This window comes from Acomys russatus, chromosome 15 (genome assembly GCF_903995435.1).
Source record: "Acomys russatus chromosome 15, mAcoRus1.1, whole genome shotgun sequence".
Classification (NCBI taxonomy): Eukaryota; Metazoa; Chordata; class Mammalia; order Rodentia; family Muridae; genus Acomys; species Acomys russatus.
Window position 1 is genome coordinate 10,964,069 of NC_067151.1, and position 23,261 is coordinate 10,987,329.

At 40.1% G+C, this 23,261-nt stretch overlaps 1 protein-coding gene across 1 annotated transcript in view; it reads right to left on the bottom strand.

Annotated features, from left to right (window-relative positions):
• The window catches only part of LOC127199148 (EGF-like and EMI domain-containing protein 1), a 572,097-nt gene that overhangs the window by 509,404 nt on the left and 39,432 nt on the right, over positions 1-23,261 (bottom strand). The window lies entirely within an intron of this gene.

Sequence of the window (23,261 nt, forward strand, 5' to 3'; positions counted from 1 at the left end):
GCTTAACGGACCCTACTCACGGTCAGCTAAGTAAAAAAGTGAACTCTAGTTTGAGATGCTACAGTCAGTTCCTTAAAAAAATCTCTGTGAACTTGCCTGGGGACACAGAATTAATACTGATAACTAAATGTCTAAAAGTACGCCCCACTCTGAACTCAATGACACCACCCTCGCTGACCAGATTCCTTTGTTAGCACCATCTGATTTCACCCACAGCCCATTTCTCACATCCACATCTAAAAGGCAACTGCTTATATAGTAATTGACAACCTCGGAACTTCATTTATGAGTTTACATGGCACATTTTAATATTTAAAATAAAAACTGAAATAACAAAATAAGGAAAAAAATGCACATTAGATAGATATGCATAAAATCATCAAGGATTGCGCAGCAAGCCTAAAGAAAATCTCAGCTTTTAGATTCTGCTCACAGAAAAGATACAAGGGGTGTGTGTGTGTGTGTGTGTGTGTGTGTGTGTGTGTGTGTGTGTGTGTGTATACACACATATATGTGTGTGTACATATGTATAAATATGTATCATATATGTATTATATATTATATGATATATATCTGTATATAGATATGTGATTTTTTATGATCCAAGAAGCCCAAATACAGTAAGCACAAAGACCTGGGAGCAGTGGTGCACGCCTGTAATATCAGTACTCAGGGAGGCAGAGGCAAGCGGATTGCTGTGAGTTCAAGGCCAGCCTGGTCTACAAGGTGAGTCTAGGACAGCCAAGGCTACACAGAGAAACTCTGTCTTGAAAAGAAATAAACAAAGAATAAGCACAAAGGTCTTTTATTTTATTATCAACAGTGTAATACATTACTCAGAAGCTCACATTGAATTCCAGGGAACAACACCTTCTTCTATCTATCCACCATCCACTCCTTCAAAAATTACTTATTATGTTCCTTTACACATAATAGGCTTTTCTAGAAGCATTCTATAAAATAAGACATTGGGTATATGCCATTTATCATAAAGTACTGACCAGGATGTGATGAACTGGAAAACAATAGAAGGGCTAGCCAGTAAAGGACGCATCATCAAACTACCCAACAATGTAGATAAACAGCCCTCAAAAATAATTAGGGGCACTTAGAAATTCATCACAGAGACTGGCTGAGGGCAAATCCCTCCATAGTACTTCAAGCTGAAGCACAAATGAGGCAGAAGCAGCTTCTAGAAATCACATCAGCTGTCCTGTGTGACTTGAGCTGATAAAAGAAAGGCTTTCCCTCCATCGTTGACAAGAGTTGGGCAGTGTTACTTTCTAACTAAAGCACATGCCTTCCAGAGCCAGCTGAATGGTCATCTAAATACAAGTCACCGACTTCAAACCAAACCAAACAAAAAGGAATCTAAGGTACCTTCTTCATCCCTAGAAGAATCTCAGCATCCTTTGCTGCATCTCCCTTTCTCTCCCAACACAAAAGCCAGGACTGTTAGGGGGTAAATGTGGGAAATATCTCAGACAGAGGTGACAATAAACCCTTCTACTGTCCTTGTTAGGTCCTTGATGCTATTAGAGAGATAGTTCTTGTTTGTAATGGCAGAAAGGAGGCCCAGATGTTGACGCTGGCATGTAAATAAAGATGTATTTGTATTCACTGTGTACACAGGAGTTTCAAAGTGAGCTGGAATAAGTTGTTAACAAAATGACTTTACAATTAGCAAATGATGTGTAATGACAGAAACATGGGCAGCAACTTGATATAATTCATTAATTAGATAGATAGATAGATAGATAGATAGATAGATAGATAGATAGATAGATTAAAATGTCGCTGTGCTGTATACGAGCACACTGAGACTCTCTTCAAGTCCACATAGCTGCTGCCTGATATGTAAAACTCCCTCCACCTCTCTTCTTTGCTACCTGATCTAGAACCAGGTGTGAGTATCTTGGAACTCACCATCTGAAAGGTTCTCGGAGAAGGAAAAGGACAAAAACGACAATTTGCTTCATGCTGCAAGTTTCCTTGAGGCATTATTATTCCCCTCACATTACGCCTGAGGTGACTGAGCACCATCTCTGCCTAGATCCACATCCACAGCCCAGTGAGGTCTCACTGAGCCCCAGGACACCACTGCTCTGCCCTCCATCCCTGCTCTGGTCTTTCAACAGACCTAACTTTGTTTCCCAGTGTTCCTGTGTTACCATTATTATTACTATGTATTATTCTTGCCATTACTATTATTATTATGTTTTAAAATATTTTATCTAGCTTTGACAGATATCTTATGAAATAGAGCCTAGAAATACATTCTTAAAATAACACTAGCTTACTTTCTAAATTCTTTAAAATGATCTTTTTTTGCTCCAGTCTGAAATATTAATATTTCTAACATAGTTCTACAGAGATATAGAGAGGTGTTCAATTGGTTGTGCCCAAATAAATGAATGTACTGTTCTGTCTTTAAGAGGATCCAGTGATCAAGACATACAAATCAGTTAATGCATGGAAAGGGTTCATACATGACGCATGATCCGTGCTTAGCTATATGTTAGGTGTAAATTTCTATTACATCAATAAACTGAGGATAAATTTCTCAAACAATCTACAAAATTTAATTTTTATGCCACTACTACTTTGCCATACAGTGAAACAGGTGAAAGTGGATAATGTGTCATGTTCTTTAAAAGAAGAACTCGCAATGACACTTCCTAATGAAAACACTAATTAAAATTAATAAAAAGGCACCACACTCCTGCTACTGCCCCATCTGACCCTCAATCCCCTTAGGCACGCACAAGCCGGTGCTCTCTAATACTGCACCATGACTGGAGAGCAGGCACTGCCCTTCCCGTTTCCTTAAGCTGATATTAGAGTGCTCTGGAGTGTCGCTCTGGAATCGCAGACAACAGCGTAGTGATCTGAGGAGCAACAGCCCCTGAGAGAACTGAGGAAGCCAACCAAGGGCTTAGAAAGCAAAGCACCCTCATGCGCACCTGAAGTTTTTTTTACTGCGCACACTTTCTTCTTTGTTGTGATGAGCTGGATCTCTCCGCAGCTGCAAATTAATTTCCTCCGCTCCCCAAATGAATTACACGTAACCGCTTCTAAAAATGACTACAGCTATGAAAGTCATTTTCACTTAATAACTAACTATTAATCTCATGTTTCTTGGTGTCACTTTAGTATGAAGTGCAAACGAAAATTATGCTAAACATTGCAAATTTATAGCAAACAGCAGCCTTGATTTATATTATTATAGATGGTTTATCACCAGGAGCAATCTAAACAAAACTCCATCAGAGAGATGTTACAATTTGTATTTATTTCTTCCAGCACTAAATAGTTCCTCAGTTTCAGAGCTATCATTAATTTCTTATAAATGCAAATCTTTATTTCTTATTTTAATCTACAATGATTTCTCTAAGTCTTCAGAAGATTAGCTTTTACATAGAATATTCAAATAACCATTATAAATGAGATTTGATGTTCCCTGGGCAATCTATTAGCAATGATGCATAAAGGACTTAAAAGGAATGGGTGGCCCCCATCGATCCAGGCTATAATGGGCTAACAATGCACTTCTCCTTCCTTCTAAATGATCACCTTACAATTCAAAATAAAATCATTTATATAAAAATTCAGTATCTGTGAATATCTTTAAGTTGTTTTGACTTCCTCTGTAATCATCTAATTTTATTATGCATTCTTTGGATCTCCAGAAAGATCTAAGTCACTGTACAGATCATAATTAAAAGGAAACTGTAAGCATCTCTTTCCCTTATTTATATGGCCACATCAAAGCCAAGGTCCTTGTGAATCTTACCCTGGCAATACAGTCTAGACAAAAATGACCACTCAGTCTGTGCCCAACTCCTTCTAGTTAATCCCTCTAGTCAATCAGTCTAGTTAGTCCTTCTAGTTAATCCTTCTAGTTAGTCTGCCACAATTCAGCCTCTTAAATCCCTGCTAATATCTGTCTGACTTAAGGAATTCACTAGTGAAATTTCTGTAGTCCACATTGTTTCCAAGCCCTGTTACCTCAAACAGAAGACAGAGACACGTCATTTAGAGAAGGCAGCTAATCATGCCTGTGTCACATCTGTCAGGGATGTCTGAAGGCTTCTCCGTGGTCTATTCTCCTGCCTTCTACCCATCTCCTTGTCACATCTGTCAGGGATGTCTGAAGGCTCCTCCGTGGTCTACTCTCCTGCCTCCTACCCATCTTCTTGGTCTATGTTGAGAAGTTCTTTATGAAGACCAACTTATATGATATGTTTTCTTTCTATGAAACCTGATTCTAAGTACTAATATATGTTCAACATCATGTCATAAGCAGTGGTATTCGTTAACTCAAATTTAACAGAAATCACTTGCTTTGAAGACTCTGTGATGAAGAATTCATGAATTCACTCTCCAAAATTCCTCTGAGCTCATATGATGCTTCAGCATTTCTGTTAGGGCCCTGCAGTACAGTCAAATAAAACTCTTCTTGAAATTAATAAAAGCACACTCAGTTCTAGAAGAGGTTAAATGATATTTTCAAATTAGTATACAACTTGTACAAAATTCGTAATACAAGACATGTGTTTACTCTTAGTTAAGAAGCCCCAAAATGCCACCATTAAAACCAAGATCTTCTCTGATCAAAGGAAATAATCTGTTTATCAAACACTATAAAATATTAAACAAACAAAAGAAAGAAGATATTTATGAATGAGCAAAATCAACAGAGATAGAAGGATACATGACTTCAAGATACACCACAGAACAACAGTGACCAAAACAGGTCCACACTTGTAAAAACCACACAGAAGGAAATAACAAAATAAAGAGACCAGATAAAAATTGAAGTGTTAAGAGTCGGTTTATTTTCTACAGGGATACTAAGAACACATGGCAGGAGAAGGGTAACCTCTCCAAGAGACACAGTGCTGAAACCACTGAATGTCTGCCTACAGGTGAACATACTTCAAACATTATCTCACAGCATCTACAGACGTCAACACCAGACTGACTTACATATAACATAAAACTACAGAACTGGTCAATGATGTGGCTCAAGGTTTAAAGCACTCACTGTTAAGCCTAACACTCTAAGTTTAATCCCTGTAAGCCACATGGTGTAAAGAGAGAACCAACAAACTCAAATTGTCCTCTGTCTTCCACATGTGCACTGTGACACACACACACACACACACACACACACACACACATGCAAGCACATGTTTACACACATGCATGCACATGTTTACAAACAAAATAAATAATTAATAAATAAATGAAGTAATAAAAAATATCAACTTATTTGAAGTAAAGATAAGAAGCCAGCAGCAAGGCACTGACCTAAAAAATGAGTGTATGGTGTGAAAACAGAAGCACAGAGAACGGAAGCAAAGAGAAGCCAATGATAACATAAAACCCCCTGTATACACAGGAAAGCAACCAGTGATGAAGGGATGACTTATGGGACAAGGAAGAATATTCTAGAAACACTCATTTGATACAGGTCAATAGGTAACATAGGGAATGAAAACAACCCCAAAATAACAAAGCAAATACTTAGCTAAAATGGTAACAATGGATCTGACTAGATGTTTCCCCTGAAAAGAAACACAAATGGCCAACAAGAATATGAAAAAAAAAAATCAATATCACTATCCATCGGAGAGATAGAAATTACGCCCTGGATCAGATCTCATCTTATACCCATTAGAATGGCTATTATCATGAAAATGAAAGGTACCATTAAACTGTTAGAGAAGATGCAGAGATAACAGAACATCTCTGCACTGTCGATAGAGAAGTACAGTTACCATGGAAAACAACATGGAATTAAAAATTGAGCTATGATGTGGCCCAGCAATCTCATGACTAAGTACACATACAGAAGTGTTGAAGTGACACATGGAAGAGCCATTTGTACTGTGCTTACTGCAGCATTACTCACAATAGCTGAGACAGGGTCATCTCAAGTGCCAGAGTGGGTATATGGATGAATAAAGAGATTACAACACACACACATGTGCACACACATGTGTACACACACACGCACGCACATATGCACACAAATACTCCTCAGCCTTGATAAGATGAGAAGCCTGTCATTTGTCACAAAACTAACGAGCCTTGTAGACACTGTGATACTCAAAATTAGCCAGGTAAAAAAAGACAAATTGTGTATAATATCACTTATGAACTCACAGAAGCATAAAGTAGAATGACAATTACCAGGGCTTGGGAAAGTACAGAAGATATTGATCAAAGGATACAAAATTCAGTTAGGCTGGAAGAATTTCATTCAACATAGTAAAAATGGGCTCATAGAAATTACTGAGGTAATGCATTATGAGGTTTCTCCCTATCAAAAAAATTTGAAAGTGATAATTTCTATCTTAGTTCTACTCATTCGCTTCAAAATATTTCCAAACAATACTATATATACATATATGTATATATATATATATATGGGCATGTATATATATATATAGTCGAGATATATATACACGTACATATATATATGTGCATGTATATATAGTCAAGATGTATATACACATACATATATATATGTGTATATACACATCTCAGATGTGGAGAAATTCTCAAACGTCAAGGTATTTAATCATACATTGATTTATGGATGACACACAATCTGCACACACCCAATCTATAGGAAACTCTAACCAGTTTCGCTTGGAAGAGTTGACCTGATTACCGCCATGTCTCCTGGCCATCTGCGTCAGAGGCTCTTCCTTTCAGGAACCCAGATGACTTCCATTAAATCTTTCTTGTATAGAATTAGCCGGTTCACTCTTCCTTCAAAGATAACTGCCCTTACTCTTCAACATAATTTGTTTATCAAAATTAAATTAATGCCAGGAGTAAGATACCATGACAACGCAATGCTTATATAAAGAGACATGGGTGAGAAAATAGAGAAGGTTTGTAATTGTCCTTAATTACTATGTGAAAACACTTTTCTAAGGTTGAAGTCCAGGGTAAGATGGGTTGTATTTTAGAAAGATACTTTATAATAAATGTTTCCACTGAAAATCTATTTGAGGAAGTTATTGCTGAATCTATTGTATCCTTCCTTAAAAATACATAAACAATGAGCAGATTGCAATCTTCCCCAGAAACACAGGGGTTCCAAAGGAGGATCAGCTCTCTGATAATTTTGGGGAGTGGTTCTTCAAACTTACATTTTAAAATGGCAAGAGACATGGAATCTCCTGAATAAGGTGTCTCAAAGCTTGTTGGACATGCAGTTCTGGGATACAACCCATGGTGCACATGATTAGAAATTCTAGTGTTTTGGGGGTGAAGGACTTTAAAACTCTCCAAGTGGGTCTAATGTGGGCTGCAGTGTGAAAACTACTGCCTGCAGATCAACTGAAGACTGGTTTATATATATGTTTCCTAGTGGTCACAACTGCTCACGCCATCTTAAGTGTACCATTACAATATGGAAATGACAGAGAGAGGACAGAAAACAAAGAAAAAGAACAGGAGATATAAAATGGAACACAGAGAAAGGAACAGAGGGAAGCAGAGAGGCATCAAAGAGGTGTGAGTAAACTCAAAAGAAATGGCTGATTTCCATAAACTTAAAATAAGTTTTTATTTTATGCTGAAAACAAATCCTAAAATTCTAAAGGTTCCATTTTGTCTAAATTGGCATACAAACTGTCAAAGAACTTCTCCAACAGTGGCAAGTGCCTGAGACCCAGAGCAGCTTGACAAACACTCCAATTCCTGTTCCCACATGCACCAAAATTGAAAAACCACTGCCCAGCAAGGTCCATCCCTGCCCAGAGTGGTAAAAGCTCTTCTACAATCCCTTGGCCTGTCTTTAAGACCATTGGGGAAATAATAAAATATATAACTTCTCAAAACAGGCTTTTGGTTTTCTGAATTACAAATTAGATAATGTGCTGCTAAGCAAAACCATAACTCCAAGATGCACAGGCGCAGAAGTGAAGCGTAGCCATGTATACATGCAGCTTTCAATATAACTACCAACATGAGAAGTAGCACACAACAGCGACTACATGCACTGTTCAGCTTATGGTGAAAGGCCATGCTAATTGAGTAAACATAATAAGTGTTCACTCTGCACTAATTACTAGGATTTACTCATGATATAACTCCCATGACTGGACAGCCAGCATGACCATAACACTACCTTCAGGAATTAGGCTGAGTTCTTCATAAATATACCTGTCTGCATATTGTGTGTATGAGAAACGGCCATTTCTATGAGTCTCCACTTACAGTGGGTGCTTAGTAGATGGACACAAAATAAATGAACCCTTGCAGTCAGTCATTCAATATTGAAGGTATGTATTTCCAGGAATTCACATGCCTGGGGACATTATGTGGTCAGTTGGTCTTTGGTCAGTTCAGATAAGGGCTTTCCTATACACAAGGACCTGGGCTTCTTATCAACTGAAGGAAATTCTTGAGGTCCAAAGAAATTGTCAGTAAATGTTCCAAAGGACACTTGGGAAAGAGAGGCTTTAATGCTCTCCCTACAACTAATATATGAACATACAGATAGATGCATGGGTAAATATATTTATGATTGATAGGTTTATAGAAATGACAGAAATATGACTGATACATAGACCCATAGATGGTAGAAAAGATAGATGATACATAGGTATATATGACATATATATGTATGCATATATGCATATATATCATGGTGTGTGTGTGTGTGTGTGTGAGAGAGAGAGAGAGAGAAAGAGAGAGAGAGAGAGAGAGAGAGAGAGAGAGAGAGAGAAAAGGAGGAGAGGGAGCAAAACACTTCAAAATAAGCATCTTGTCTTCCCACACAAGTTGCCATTCTAACATTTTCCCACACAGACACTCTGGGCACCAGGCTGTCCAGGCAAAAATGCATTCAGTCACCTTATGTCTTAGTTACTTTTTCAATGCTGAGAAGAGACATCATGACCAAAGCTATTTGTTTTTTAAGGGCATTTAATTAGTGGTTTGCATACAGTTTCAGAGGTTTAGTTCATGATCATCACGGCTGGGGCCATGACAGCAGACAGGCAGGCAATGGCACTGGAGTAGTAGCTAGGAGTTTACATCTGATCCCCAAGCATGCATCAGAAAAGGAGCCTGGCTGGGTTTGGCATGGGCCTCTGAAATGTCAAAGCCCACCCTGAATGACACACCTTCTCCTACAAGGCCACACCTCCTAATCCTTTCTAAACAGTCCACCAAATGGGGACCAAGTGTTCAAACATATAAGCCTATGAAGAACATTCTCAATCAAACCACCATACCTTACTGCTCTAACAGAGCAAGAGATAAGAGAGTATGGAACATAAAAACCCTCTACGTCCACAGTTCTCAAATTGTGGGTAACAAGCCCTTGGGAGTTGTATATCTGATATCCTGAATACAAGATATTTATATTATGATTCATAACTGTAGCAAAATTACAGTTATGAAGGAGCAAGAAATTAATCATATGGTGGTTGGGAGTCACCACAACATGTACCAAAGGGCTGCATCCTGAGGAAGGTTGAGAACCACTGCTGTATGTAGAGAGATGCTCTGAGTATCTTTCCTTCCTCCTGCCTGTGGGCATCCCACTCCAGGTCATATAGGCTTCTAATGTTCTTGGACACATAGATGAGGCACATGCAAACTACAGCAGATCTCTTCCTATTCCTGACTACCTCTGGTCAGCCAGTTGAGAGCTTCAACAGGAGCCTACAGTGAGTGATGACCAGTTTCCTGACTGAGGGTAAGCTCCCAAGAGCTTCCCCCAGGCACAGCACAGAGGGATGCCCCAGCTAATTTCCAGCTTCCACACTCGAGAGGGCAACAGTAAATGAAGGGAGCTTCTGTATGGGATCTTCAACCAGGTTCATAGATGACTTCTTTTCATCACCATCTCAGAAAGATGATGAGAAGTAGAAATGATTATGCACAGAGTCATAGTAAAAAATGCCAGTGTATCCAGAAAGTAAAATCATAAGCAAATATGAAATATTAACACCTCTTATAAATAAGCATATGTCAGAACGGCTAAGATCAAAAATTCAAGTGACAGCACATGCTGGCAAGGATGTGGAGAAAGGGGAACACGCCTCTATTGCTGGTGGGAGTTCAAACTTGTACAATAACTTTAGAAATCATTCTGGTGCTTTCTCAGAGAATTGGGAATAGTGTTACCTCAGGACCCAGCTATACCACCCCTGGGCACATACCCGAAAGATGCTTCACATACAACCAAAACATATGCTCAATTATGTTCATAGCAGCTTAATTCATAATAGCCAGAGCATAGAAACAACCTAGATGTCCCTCAAATGAAGAACGGATAAAGAAGCAGTGGTCATTTACAGAATGGAATACTACTTGGCTAGTAAAAACAAGGAAATCTAGAGATTTGCAGGCAAATGGATGGAACTAGAAAAGATCATCCTGAGTGAGGTAACCCAGACCCAGAAAGACACTCATGGTGTATACTCACTTATAAGTGGATATTAGGCCAACATAGACGTCCTCTGAGAAACTCCACCCAGTGGCGGTTTGGGACAGATACTGGGACTTGCAGCCAGACCGTGAGAGGAGAGCTGAGAGTTGCATGGAAGAGTGGGGGGAGGTGTTGGAAGGACCCGACGGAGTGAGGGGTCAGGAGCTCCACAGGTAGACCACCAAGGCCAGGGCATCTGGACCCAGGGAGCCTGCACAAACTGATTAACCAGCCAAGGACAATGGATGCAGAGTATCTAGACGCCCTGTTCAAAAATAGCTGATGGACAGCTCATGCTCCGTGTGTGTGGGGAGGGGAGATAGAGGAGACTGCTTCTGACATGAACTCTGGTGCCTGGGATTTGACCACTGCCCCTTGGTGGGGCATCCTTGGGGGCACACAGAGGAAGGGGATGCAGGCTACCCTGACGAGACCTGATAGACTGTGATCAGATGGTCATGGAGAAGGCTCCCCCATCAGAGGTCTAGGCAAGAGGAATAAAGCAGAAGAGGGAAAGAGGGTGAGAACTGGAAGATAAGAGTGAGGGGATGACAATCAGGATGTAATGTGAATAATCAAAACTTTTTAAAAGGAAAAATAAATAAATAAATAACAACCCAACAAACAAATGTGAGCCTGGAACTCACAACCAAATGTCTACTCGTTGTTGGTTTTGTTTGTTTTGCTTATAGTTTTTTTTATACTTCTTTTATTTATCTTACAGATTTTTCTATGCTGAGAGTGGCTACTTATAGAGAAAAATGAACATTTAAAAAAATACATAGAGAAGTAGAGTCTTGAGTTTGGTCTTGAATTAAGTAATATACTATACTGAGCATGCAGTGTTTTAGCTGTCTGAAAATTATTAAAAGCAAAATATGGAAAGAAGGTGATGTCCCAGAACAGTGCTTCTCAACCTTCCTAATGCTTTGTCACTTCAATACAGCTACTTGTGTTATGGTGGCCCCCCTACCATACAGTTATTGCTGTTGGTACTTCATAACTGTAATTTTGCTACTGTTATGAATTGTAACAGAAATATTTTGAAGACAGATGTTTGCCAAAGGGTTTGTGACCCACAAGTTGAGAAGCACTATCGTAAGATTTTTTCCAAAAAAAATCATCTCAGGGCCAGCAAGATGGCTAGAAGGCGAAGGCACCGGCTGCAAAGCCTGCCAACCTGACTCTTATCTCTGGCACAGACATGGCAGGATGAGAAGTAACTGTCCAACATGGATGCCCTAGCATGCAAATCCCCCCTCCCAACACATATACTGCATGCAAAAAAAAATTGGCAAATACAAATGTAACTAAAGAAACTATAAGTGTAGATAACCATTTTAGATGCTCAACAACAAATATGGATTTCCCTAGATGAAGATGCTCATCCAGTGCCATTTCTCTTTATAAATTAGGGATTCTCCCCTCCCTGGGATACTAGACAGTTGTTAGCATTGTTGGAATCTGTTAAACTTTGTTATTAGCATTTATGATGTTTTACAGATTCTAATAATAGCCACTCCTAATGTTCATTTTCCTGTAAGTAATCAAGATGTTGGAGATTGGTTAATTTGACTCCTTAATTAATAGCTGCTGCTCTCTCCCTTCCTGCTCTTACTGCCTTGAGTGGGTCAGACCACTGTCAGGCAGCATTAGTCACTCTTAATTGTAGTAAGAATTTTGTTGGTTGTTGTTGTTTTAATATAGATATGTTATAGGAATGGTTTTTTTTGTTGTTGTTGTTGTTGTTTGTTTCTTTCTTTCTTTTAATCTCAGGTATGGGACATAGGAGGGCTCCTTCAGATTGTCCACAGCAGCTGACTATGATTTGCCTCATGCTCTAGCAGAGGCATGGCTTTGCCAGCTGAGGGTAGTTTATGTTTGGAATTCTGGGGACTCTTCAGAGGGTATATATAAATGCCAGAGCCCTGAGAGGTGCAGCAGCTGCTGCTGTTCCTGCTGCACCTACTGTTGCCGTTCGGTGATTGCTCCTGCTGCTATTGCTAACTGGTGTTTGCTGGATTGCTGGTTTCTGGTTGGAGATATCCTGATCTTGACAACAAAAATCAAAATTTCCCCCAAAGAACCCCACACCCCAAATTAGCAGGAAGAAGTCTATCAATGCCCAGTTTGCCCTCTATCTTTCTTTCTCTCCTACCTAGTGTTAGGGGGTTGGAAGGGATAAGAGTGGTTTATGCAGGTTGATATAAGATCCCAATAAATAGCCAAAAAGTCAAGTTACACTGAATACTCCATAAGTGCTGAGAAAATCATGAGAAACCCAGTTGATTTTTCAGGCTCCTGGAGATACAGCCTCAGCCAGTTTGTACCAGCCTTATTGTAACAACTAATCTTGCCACTTTTTCCCCCTGAGGCCAGAGGCGGGACACTTCTCCAGTGACCTCACAGAGGAAGTACAATTATTGATGCTAAGGAGATAGTTCAAAGGTTGGTGCAAACACAAACTTTAATCTGCATGCAAGGCCTGTGATCAATCCCTTTTCCTGCTATACGTGCAGGCTGTTCAGGTATATACAACACAGCGGGTTTGCGGGCAGACATGCTTTTGTGCTGCCCCCTCTAGATTTGCAACATTAGGCTCAAAAAGGGGGTTCTTGGGCAATTGATAGGCCTCATCAGGTTAATCAGGCCTGATAACCTGAGTTTGGTTCCGGAAACCCACAGGATAGGAGAGATCTGACTCCCACAAGCAGCCGTTGGTACATCAGCACCCACACACAAACACAGGGAAAGTCAATAAATACAAGAACATAATTTTAAAAGCTTCCTCCCTATGTTCCTCCCTTGCCTGCTTTTAACAGGATGGCCGGGACAGCAGAGAAGAAGCAAAAGTGACAGCTGAGTGAGAAGGGCAACACACAAAAGCAACAAGGCTACCTGACTGCTGGAAAGAGGCAGCTGAGAGTTCAAGGGAGCAGCCAGAATGGAAACAGAGGGGCCAGCAGCAGCAAACACGCTGGAAAGCTAAAGTGGGAAGATAGCAGGCTGTAAGGAGCCAGAGAAACTGCAGGACCAAATCACTGGAAGAGTAACAGGGCCGCCAAGATTTTCAAGCCAATGATCTTTGGTACTCCAAGCCCCAGAAGTGTCACAATAGCCACCAACAAGGTCTACAAATTCTAATACACAGCTGCAGTGCCAGCTACCACCAGGGCTAAGCTAGCCTAGATTCCTAGGACTGCTCCAGAGCTAAAACACCATACAGCCAAGGCTACTGATACCCAGACCCTGCCCCAGCTCTACATTGGAGGGTACCACATGCTGCTTTTCTCACTTTTCTGCACTGCAGCCAGGCACTATCAAAAGCAGAGGCACAAACCTGTGAAAGACTTGCACCAGTTGGCTACCCACAATTTCCATCTGAAACAACCAAAGGAACAACACCCGAGCAAAGAGGGACCTGGAGATTCAACAAACTTTCTCATGGAGTTTTTAAACCAGTAAAACGTCTTTTTAAAAAAACAGCATAAAAAACACAAATTTTGGAGCAAGACCATGCTAGCTGAAGTCAAAGCCGCCTCCACTTTGCTATTAAATGTTTTCATTTTGAGATGCTTTTTCTATCAGCTGAAGTCCTCTCCTGGTCTGTAAATTTGTAATGGGGCAAACAACACCTGAATTGGTAATTTAAACAATTAATTAAAAGGACTGAGTTTTAAGCATGCTTTATACACTGCCTTTCTCCTTGTTTACTGACCTTAAAATAACCACTGCCATCCATCAACTGGATTCAAAGCTGCTTCTTCTTATATGTATCTACATACATACATATGCCACTTGTCCACGTGGGGCATGATTCAAGACCCCCAGTGAGACGTCTTAAACCATGGGTAATATCAAATTCTACATGTATTAATTTTTCCTTTACATATATGCACTGTTATACATATTATATTATACATTATAAAATTTAATTTTCTAAGTTAGGGTAAGAGGCTAACAACAATAATTCATATTAAAATAATTATAACATTATACTATAGTGAGTTATTTGAAGACAGATGTGGTATCTTTCAATATATCACTTTGTACTGAACTCATCCTTTTCTTTCTTGCAGTGATGAGACGATCTGACGCCTATGAGCTGAGATGAAGTGAGGTGAATGGGTAAGCCTCTGACACGATGCCAGGCTACTGCTTATGAGTTACTTAGCCATCAGCAGCACTGCAGCACTGGACAGGCAATCTAGCAACAGAGATGGTTGCTGACACACAGGAAGGCAGAATGTACATCGTGGATGCATGAGACAAAGGTTGGACTTACTTCCAAGGTGAGATGGAATGGGAGAGCCTATAAGTCCTTCACTTAGCCTCCAAATGGAGCAATTTAAAAGCATCCGAAGGAGCTGGAAAAGATGGATCAGATTTCCTGAATTCAATTCTCAGAAACTACATGGTGGCTCACAACCATCTATAATGAGGCCTGGTGCCCTCTTCTGGTATGTGGAAACATATGCAGGCAAAGATGCCCTATAAATAATAAATAAATAAATCTTTAAAAAAAAATAAAATAAAAACATACCAACTACTTGTTCTGAAATTTTCTGTTTAATATTCATGTTCTTTGGTGTGGTTGTGAGTAACTGAAGTCATGGGAAGTCAAGCCTCAGATAAAGAGCAATTACTGCTCCCCCACATACTTGGGCATCCATATACAAGTGTGTTATATTTGTTCACTTCGTTTTATCTAATCCAATAATCAATACCAATTAATATAGTCTATCTTATATTTTAACAATATTAGTAATTCTTTTAGTCCTGTGTCGAGAATTGCCACGCACATTCTATTCTTCAGTCTCTTTATTAGTAGATTATATATATATATATAAATGATCTAGCTATATTTTAATTATATGTATGTGCGTATGTCTGTTGTGTTGATATGTGCATATGCGTACAGGTGGCCATCAATGTGAGAAAAGGGTGTCAGATCCCTTGAAACTGTAAAGAAGGCTATTGTTAGCTGCCCAGTACGAGTGCTGGGAATTGAACTCCAGTCTTCCACAAGAGCAGTGAGTACACTGAGCCATCTCTCCTGCCACTTAACATCATGCCTACTTCAAAGAATTGAGAGCAAGGTTAAATAAAATAATCTGTACAGCCTAAGTAATTGGGTTATGCTAAATAAATTTCATCTGTTGTGTTTCTTGTCACTGTTACCTGTGTGCCCCTGAGATATCAAAGAGGGAAATTCGCAGTTTCCTCTCATGGGGGATCCTCAGTAGCATTTGGGGGATCAGTAGTAGAACAGATATCCCAGCGCCTTCAATATCAGTACTCAGCTCTCTCAGGAACTCATTCTCCATTTGTGTGTGTGCATGTGCATGTGCGTGTGTGTGTGTGTGTGTGTGTGTGTGTGTGTGTGTGTGTTAGTCTGTTTTCTGCTGCTATAAAAGTGTCACAAGCTGGGTCCATATAAGCAACTGAAGAGTACTTGGCGCACATTCAGTTGTAGGGTCTGAGAATTCCAAGGGCATGGTGCTGGCAAGTGCCTCAAAGCCACCTTATATCTCAATAGACGGAGGAGGGAGTTTGTACTTGCACTCTGAAAACAAAGAGAGAGAGAGAGAGAGAGAGAGAGAGAGAGAGAGAGAGAGAGAGAGAGAGAGAGAGAGAGAGAGAAGGGAAGAAAGAAGAAAGGAAAAAAAACAAAATCCAGAAATGTGAAACTAAACCCACTCATTCTTTTTATCAGGAACCCCTCCGTCCATTACCACTACTAGCAAGATCAAGGAATCATTCACTAATTAAGACTATACCCTAAAGTTGAATCACCCTAAATCATCCTGCCTTTTAATACGGTTACACTGGAGATTAAATTTCAACATAAGTTTTAGAAGGAACACTGAAACATTCTGAAACAGGAAGGCACTGGGGCTCTGTGGAAACCTGGGTTTGCTCCTGATGCCTCCAGTCTCTAAAGGCTACAGAAGTGAAAAGAAGAGGAGAAATAAAGACTTTCTCACTTGATTTTCAGGGAATCAGTAGTGTGCACTTCCTTGTTCATGCCCCAGCTTTAACCACAGCCAACTACATAAAGACTTGCTCACAGAAAGTCACCGCCTGACTTGTGACAAAAACAAAGCCATTCGCTGTGGTTCCAGCCTTCGCCTGGTCTCTGAGCCACATCTGCTCTCACTCTAAGGAGCAGGACACTACCTGTCTATCAATGCCTATTTAAGACAGTGTCTCGACACACACATTTCAAATCAGACCTGAAATGCTGATCAAAACTGTTTGAAGTTTCCCAGATGCATGTGCATTTATCTGCAGCGCTGCTAAAAATAAGAGGGAAAAAAGCCCAAAGCCTGTCAAAGTTAATTAGATTCATACAAAAAGCTTAACAATCCTATGCAATGTTTTTACTCTGCTACATATAAATGTACAATAATTCCACGAACACTCGCTTTAATTGCTCATAATATTTTAATTAAGGCTATGCTTTGTATAAATATCAACTCATCACTTACTGTGTCTACAGACCTATTTAAATGATGAAGTCAGTGTGACAGTACATTCATGAAAAGAGCCTTTTAAGAGTTTTGCTTTATGTGGTCTGGAATACTAATGGGGGTTAATTGTCAAAACAAGCCTAGTATTGACTTCAGAAGCTCCTCCACTTTTTATAAGCCATAGAACATACTACCTGCATTTGCATATGACCTTCTGACCCAGGGCCATGAATCACATAAGGGCTACTTCAAGCCTGCATGTCTGTGGCTGGCTGGAAAATCATAAAGCTCCCTTTTAATATTTACATTTTAAGGCTGCCCTTTCAAGGATCCCCTTTAACTACTGTATTTGCGATTCAGATGATCAGATAATTAGATGTAAGATCAGATACGCCAGAAGAGATGGCTGCCTCAATTAATCTTACAGTCCGTGCCTCTGCAAATCAGTTCTCCATGTGTAACAGAAAATATCAAATTAAGTTTTCAGAGGCAGGGAAATTTCAAGTCTGCAGTCATTTTAATTCCATCTGAGGCAAGGATATAATTTATTACTGTCGTCTGAAGCCGTGTTCTCTCTTTCCAAAACACCAGTTTTAATTAGAGAATTGAGCCTCAAAAGAGTAGGAATAGGGGGAAAACTTCTTCCTGTTCCCCCACCAAGGGGATCACTACCTATCCTGTCTATAGAAGTATCTCTTCTGATGTGAGTGCACAGTGACAATCAGAAGGTGCTACCATGGGGGAGAGGGGGCCTGCCACAGGAGGGCATCACAGGCCTTGAAAGGAGCTGTGAGCCACCTCCCATTTACAAATGAATACACCACAACTCCCTTCTCTTTGCTTCTGTTTTTCCAAATCAATGCTTTCCAAAAGGCTCAAATAATTTCTCTCCTAAAACACAAAATGCAAAAAGAAAATCTCATATTGTCAACTATATTTTTTTCGTTTTTCTTTTTTTCTTTTTTCTTCTTTTTTTTTTTTTTTTTTTTTACAAATAGAACTTTAAACAGAATAGAAGCATGAAATAAAAATAGATCTGGAAACTAGAAAACAGATGGCACAAAAGATCAAAAGATACCAGTATTTATCCCTGGGTGTCATTAAGAGACAGTGCAAAACAACCAGTTGTGGATTCTCTTAAGAGTTTTGACAGCTGTCCCCAGGAATAGAGTCCTATGGCCTCCTGTGAAGTCGGAGAGGGACATCAAATGGGAATCAATGGGATGGTATCACTTAGGTATTCTAGCCCAGTCACTCCCAGGTGTGAAGTCTGAAGCCTGAGTCTTACAGCAAGACATTACCACGGCCAATACAACTCTAAGCCAGTTGCTGGCCCCACTGCATCTGGAAATGCTGCATTTGAAAGCTGTAGTTCAATTAGTTAGAAAAGCCATTCTATTCATTCACTCAACAAATGTTTTTGAAATACAGAAGAGCTTCAAAGCATCTGCACAATAACTCATAGGTCTAAGGAAACCCAGTGAATAACAAGGGGGCAGCAATAGCTTGCTGTGTATTTATTTAATGTCCCTCCGATGACTAGGTCGTTCAGAGGGTGGCAATACATGGTGACATGTTAACATCACTGGGAACCCCTGAAGGAGAAACGCATTAATACCACACTGTAACCAGAGCTGGCGAGGCTGACTTCTCACATGCTAGAGCATCCTTATATGTTGTTCAGAGCAAGCTTCTGCAGAGCTGAAACTCAACCTCCACTTTCTCCCGTGACCTCACACAGTGGACATACTGTCTGGAAATGGTGTGCTGCCTCTGTCATGTGGGCAGAGAGATGCCACGCCTCACACCAGACCATAAGCAGAGGCATGGCTTCCCACAGCTTTGCCTCCTTCCATTGTTCTACCTAAGCAGGAATCAACATCTGCTGGGACAGGGTCACAGCCCAGCCTCGAAGTGGGGCTTTCGGCACCCAACCAATGAGCCTACTGCCTTAATTTCTCCTCGTATCTATGGAGGGACTCTGGCCAGCTCAAACATAGCAAGCATGGCTCTGGCAGGCCTCACCCTTCCGCCTTGCTACAAACCCAAACCTCCCTTCCCTCCATTCCTTTATTTGGTCACTTTCTCCTCCTGAAGCTGACTTTATAGTTGACCAAGGTCCAACTATGAAAGTATTGAAGTCTAGTAATCAAAAAAACCCCTCTGGCTCACCTAATTAACACGCCCAGCTAAAATTAAACATCTTATCTTAACACGGGGTTTCCCCTTGTACACTTATAAACCACCATTTTCTTTTGGGCCACCTCTGTCTCTGCTCTACCCAGAGGCAGTCCTTGTGCCCACCTACCCCACCCCAGACAAATTCCCTTTCCCCCTCTCCCTTGCTCCTTTCTCGACCTCCCTTGTTTTTTAATCTCTTGTCTTTGTTTCTTATTCCCTGCCTTTTGTCCCTCTGGGGAAAATAAATATCCTTTGTCCTGAGAACTTGGTCTTAGGGGTCCTGAGCTAATACTAATCCTTTCCATCTGCCCAGCTCTTCCCTTTTAAGTATGCTTTCATGATTCCATCATTGGTTTGGTTTTGTTGTTGCTGTTGTTGTTTTTGTTTTTGTTTTTTGTTTTGTTTTGTTTTTTTTGTCACTTACCCAGAAAAAGTTTATATCATCTTTTCTCTAAGTTGATACAGATAGCTGAGTTGTTGGTTTGTTGTTGTTTTCTTCTTTATGTTTTAAAAAATTATTTTATGACATTTATGTGGTGTGTGTGCATGTTGAGTGTGTGTGTTATGTGTGTTTTGCAGTCTTATAACATTATGTATGTTGTGTGTTGTTTGTCTATGTGTGAGTGTTGTGAATATGTATGTGTTGTGAGTGTGTGTGTTTGTGTGTGTGTATGTGGGTGTGTGGGGGTGTTTTCTATGCGTCACATGGCAGGTCAGAAGACAACACTTCTCTTCTTCTCCTATGTGAGTCCCAGGGATTAAACTCAGGTTGTCAGGCTTGGGAGCACAGCACCTCACTCTGCTGCGCCATCTCACTGGCTCTAGTATCTCTCTTCTCCCAAGAACATCTTCAAAAGTTTGGAGTTCTCTTTCCAAGTTTGTGCTGATTATCTGGAAACATTACAGCACATACCCCACAGGCCAGCTCCAATGTACCACACAAGTCTCCCTACCGTCCAAAGCTAAGCCCTCTGCCCTCCATCCCCCAGGCTTCAATCAAACTCTTCTCCAACGTTACTTCTTGGTACCATCACTCCAGGAAACCTTGTTCTATGTGCCTGCAATGAACAGCACCTTCTGCTACCCTCTGCTTTTGTAGTAATGCCAGGTTCAAGACACATAAGAGAACACAGGACCTTACTGGATGGGTAACCCTAGAATTTCCTCAAATACATTGCAAATTCTTTTCAACAAATGCAAATACATTACAAATTCTTTTTAACAAATGAGTCACAAATTCTTTTTAAAAAAAAAAAAAACAAATCTTGTGTCTTATAATGCTTTGTAGCCCACACGAGTAGTTGCTTAGGAAACGTTTGTTTAATTATAACCCTATGCATTGGGAACCTCATACCACATACTCAGCAACAACAAATCTCAAGAGTTAACATGAAAAAGGACTCATAACATTGGAGTTAATTCCTGGAGACCATTGAGCTCGTCAAGATGAAGGCATGTAAAAGTCTCAGTCAATTAAGGACTCATCGCTATGTAAAGTCTCTGAGATGTTCAACGTGTCGTAAATACAAGAGATATTTACGTTTTTTTCTTCTCTTCCAGTCACCAAACCCAAACATTTCTCCAACCACAAAGTGACCCAATGTCCAGAGCAACATCATATCTGAGTTCTTTACCCTGTGTCCCTTTTCATGTGTGTGTTGTTATCTAGATAACTTCTTCTGGGAGGCTCTCATGTTTTTAGTATATTAGTATTTCTTTTTCACTATCCTAGAGATGAACTTATCTCTTCTTTGGCCTAAGAGTGAGTCTTTCTTGTTCTTCTTACATTCTGAAATACAAACAAACAAAGCAGCCACTGCTTGCCCATGTCTTTCCAGACAAATCTTGCAAACAACTTTTTAAACAGGGTCCATAGTATGCATTCAAAGGCAGGTGGGGAGGGGAGAGCTTGTTTCCAGCTCTGTTGCTTCAGTCTTGCCCCCAAATCCTTCCCAATGTTTAACAATCTGACCCAGACATTATTCCTTCTCTCCACTGTAAATATCTCATGCTGTTACTTAAGTGAACTGTCCTCCCTTTCCTGTGGGAGCACAGAAACATACCAGTTTCTCTGTATGGTTAAGGGGAACAGGACTTTGTATTATTCTGTCTTTCTCTTGGATAAAATTGCCTTTGATGTTGCTTCTTCATTAGGAAAATAATAGCACAACAAATGTTCTCTTCCACTTCTTTTCCCTTGTTGCCACAGAATTATTTTCTAAGCAATAGCACCTATTTTTAAAATCATGAAGGATTGGGGGGGGGGGCACAAAGATGGCTCAGCTAGCTAAGGCACTTGCTGGCAAGCCTTGTGCCCAACCCCTGGCACCCACGTGGTGAAGGGAGAGAACTGATTCCTACAAGTTGTTCTCTGACTTCCACACATACACTGGGCATGTACAATGTCGCACAAGGATATCAACCTATCACACACACACATGCAGGCACAAATGCATGCACACAACAAATAAATACATTTAATAAAAAATGTAAAGAACTATGAAGGACTCAAAGAGTCTGCTTTAAGCTTAGTGACTTGCACAGCTATCCCAGTCTACTTCATGACAATGTGGCATAGCCAACAAGATTAAAAATATGCACAATATCCTTCAAAAAGCAAATAAAAACAACAACAACAAAAAAAACCCTTACCAGCTCAGAAGATACATGCGTGCCAGCATCACAGCTGTAGGGCTCAGTTAATAGTATTTTCATGCTACACACCAACCAAACCAGATAATAAAGAACTACAGAGCCTGACTAGATGACCAAGGAACATTACAGACTTCAGGAAATATGCACATAAGACCAAGAGGGTCAGATGATGAACTCAAAGGAATCCTGGTCTGATGCACCTTAAATCTACAAAGATACTAAAAGGTCTTTTTAGAACAGTCAACTATTCAAGTGGTCTTCCTTCAATTTGAAGGACAAGAAAACATTATCGAGTATTTTGGCTAATAACTGTCACAGACATGAAAAGGAACATGGACAAGCAATGTCCTAGTGGGTAAGACCTGTGGGTGGGTGCTGAGACACATGAAAGCAGACTGTGTGCCTCCTTCATTAGAAGCATCTGATCACAGCCCCGACTCCCTCAAGAGAAACTATTGTAATCTCTCCCATTCAGGACAAAACAACACCAATGTGACAGGTCTAAGCACCTAAACAATAACCCAATTTATCACTTGAGACTATCTTTCCAAGTAAGATGAGTTTCTTGTAGGCAACAAGATGGGTTCTGCTTTTTGAGGTACAATCAGCTAACATGTGTCTTTTAATTGGAGGAGTTGAGGCCACTCTTCCTTCCGGTACTTTCTGTCTGCAGTCTCTTGGCTGTGTCTACTCCTTTCTTCAGTCCAAAGAAGTGATTCCAGTACTCTCTACAAGAATAATTTGGTCAACATGAATTTTTCAGCCCATGTACAATGCAGTTTTTCCTTCTCCATCACTTATGTCAAATGCTTGTGCTGGGTAAAGTAGTCTGCGTTGGCACTGGTGGTCTTAGAACTTGAACTACACTACCTATTCACTTTTAAAGTTTCCACTGAGGAATTAGCTATTGCTAATTCAAACTTTGTTCCTTCAACTCGAAGGACATGGAAAAATTATCTAGTATTTTTACTAATATCTCTCATAGACATGAAAAAGGAAACGAACAAATAAATGTTCTGATGGGTCAGATCTGTGGATGGGTGCTGAGCCAAGGCACTTTTTCCTACGTTTCCTAATTCTGGTATTGAGTGTTTCAATTCCATGTTATTTCAGCTTGAGTTCTCTCCACCATTTCAGTCTCTTCACTGAGTTTTCAAATCTTGAATTGCCTTCATCATTTTATTAAGCCAAATGTTTGTCTTTCGTTGACTTCCTTTAGGAGTTTATTGCTATTGTCTTTATGTTCACTGAGTTGTTTGTCTATGTCTTTTTTTAAAAAAACGAATTATTTGCTCATGCTTATAAGTTTTGTTTTAAGTTTTGTGTTGTGGAGCTCGCCTAGGTAATTCTCAGTTGACTAGTAGTCTTAAGCTAGAGGATATATTGTCTTGATCTTCCGTTTTATTTATGTTTTGGTTGTGTGACTTGAACATGTCAACTTCTTCCATTGGCCATGAGTGCTGTGATATAACTCCAGGCTGCCGTAG